The sequence below is a fragment of the Bidens hawaiensis genome, unplaced genomic scaffold, assembly GCF_021521415.1.
Source record: "Bidens hawaiensis isolate Kalapana, Puna unplaced genomic scaffold, B.hawaiensis_p1.1 tig00012097_1, whole genome shotgun sequence".
Taxonomy (NCBI): domain Eukaryota; kingdom Viridiplantae; phylum Streptophyta; class Magnoliopsida; order Asterales; family Asteraceae; genus Bidens; species Bidens hawaiensis.
Genome location: NW_027491973.1, coordinates 744835 through 747664, shown reverse-complemented (window position 1 = coordinate 747664; position 2830 = coordinate 744835).

Sequence of the window (2830 nt, the reverse complement as noted above, 5' to 3'; positions counted from 1 at the left end):
CATCTTGACTAACCACCTTAAATGGCCCCATAAATCCATATGGATTAAATCACCTAACCCAATGGATTTACGGTCACTGGTGGAGAAGGAAAGTCTGGTTTGTTTAGACATATGACATATCTCACAAGGATCCCCATAACTATTAGTTTTTAACTCTAGGTCAGATTTTAGCACTTGTAGGACTTGATCAAATGGATGACCAAGTCTACTGCGCCACAACTCAGCAGAACTATGGTTTAAGAAAACACTACTACATATACTTATTCGCTCACCTCCATCAACAAAACTTAACACATAGAGACCTCCTACTTCTTTACCAGTCATCACAAGTTTCTGATGAACTAAGTCCTGAACATAGCAATGTGAATCAGTAAACAAAGAGTACAACTTATTTTGTTTGGCCATTTTATTCACAGACAATAAATTTATAGAGTAATCTTGTATAACAAGTACATCATGTAACACAATATCCTTGTTTATTTTTAGATTCCCAATTTTTATTATTTTGGCCTTGGTACCATTAGGGTGTCCCACAAATAAATTAAGATCAGATACATCCAAACAATTAAACATATTACATTCTGAAGTAACCATATGTTGATTAGCTCTAGAGCCAATGATCCAACAATTTGATTGAACCAACTCTTTAGACACATTGGCACAAAATATAGAATTACAACTCACTGGTTTGAACTAGTTACCTGACATGTTTGCTGAAGAAGCTCCAACAGGATTTTTTTCAGAGATAAGAACCATGATTCTAGCAATCTGCTCAGGAGTAAAAGGTTGGGACATAGAATTGGTAATGTCTTTAGGACATTCCTTATTAGAGGAGGAATTAGAAACCCCTTGGTTTCTGAGTATGTTAGGTTTCTTTGTATAGTTTAGAGGATAACCTACTAACTCATAACACTTATCAACAGTATGGCCTCAAATGACAATGTGTACAACTAGGTATTTGCTTAGTTTGTTTCTTTTTGGATCAAACTTTGCATTAAAAACAGCAGGCTGCCCTTTAGAGCTAGAAGCTACTCCTCTATGAGACTCCTCACTAGAGATGGTAGCAAACGCAGCTTTAACAGAGGGCAAAGGATCTTTGGTCAATAGAGTTGTTCTAATGGGTTGATAAACATCATCAAGACCCATTAGAAACTGCATAAGTTTGGTCCTATTATTAAAATCATTTAACTCAGTAGAAGCATCACACACACATTTAGGAAGTTTTGTGAGGCAATCATATTGTCTCCACAAGGAATTGAGATTATGGCAGTAATCCGAAACAGAAGATCCATTTTGTGTGAGGGAATTAATTTGTTTATGCAGAATGTATATTACAGATCCATCTATTTTAGAATATGTCTCTTTTAATTCATTCCACACAGAAAAGGCATCAGTAGAGAAGACCTGACTTGCAAAGAGATCCTCACTGATGGAATTTAAAATCCAGGATAGGACAACAGAATTGCATCTGTCCTATTGGTTTTGTAGCACGTCATCATCTGGGGATCTAACGCAACAACCAGTGATAAACCCAATCTTATTTTTTACTTTTAGGGCAAGCAACATAGAATTTGCCCAAATATTATAATTTTCTGTTCCTTTCAACTTTATATTGATTATAGCAATATTGCTTGTATCACTAGGATGAAGGAATAGAGGATTATTAAAATCTAAACTACCTAGTTGGGTTTTCACATCATCTTCATGATCACTATGGTTGGATGTTTCTGACATTTCTACAATTTCTTATCACAAGCACTCAAGAATGTAACACGTATATATGCACACATAAACCAGTGGTTCGGCACTGGTGATAACAACAATGCTGACCCCACTAGTTCAGCCAATATATGTCTAAAGACCGGTAACAAAAAAAAACTAACTGAATATAACAGAAGTAAAACAATGAAAAATTTACTGAGTACTCCAGCAGCCAAAGAGAAAAGAAGAACTTACAGTGATCGAGGTATAACCACAAATCAATATAGAGATAGGAATTGTTCTTTATATCAAGAACCAGTTCCTAATAGCAGTGGACTTTATCTGGAGAGAATTACTTCAGAACAAGTACATCATGTAACCCAACAGGACAATTAATTACTTCAGAATTGAGGTAGGTAAACAGGTGCGGTTGACTGAAATGAAGTAATTGCATTTGTATATTTGGACTTGACATCCAAATTACATGTGAAACTGATCATCATTTCGTACCATGTCATTACCAATCTTTTGCTAATATCAAACAATTTGCAGATTAACTAAAACTAGAATCCACATATGCCACTATCGCTGCCATGAATCCACTTCTTTCAAATCTTAAAATCTACAAGAGCATGTATGTAACGAATCATTCAGTTGATTGAAGATTGCAATTTTTGTTTATTTGCAGTCATATGACTTCAAAATGACTGCAATAAAGCTTTAAATTTGCACATGACCAAAATGCCATTGCATTGAAATGCATACGGGGTCCCAACTTTTTATTCATTTTGCATATAATGAACACATTCTGCATTCTTTAATATTGGGTTTAGAGTTTTGTATTTATATATGGTTAGTCATCAGATCTATTGGTGGATTGTACATAAACGCATATTTGGGAGATTGTATGGAACACATATATTTGATTATCAATTCTAAATGGCACCGAGGCTTTTCTAAGAGCAAAGAAATAATAAACTAAAATAAAACGAGTATTGATGTAGATTGTCACCGCCCGCTGCATCGTGCAGGTTTCCTACTAGTATAGTTATATGACAAACTTATAATAGAGATTAAAAGACCATTTTACCCCTGACTTAACATTAAAAATTAGCGGAGTTAGCGATTT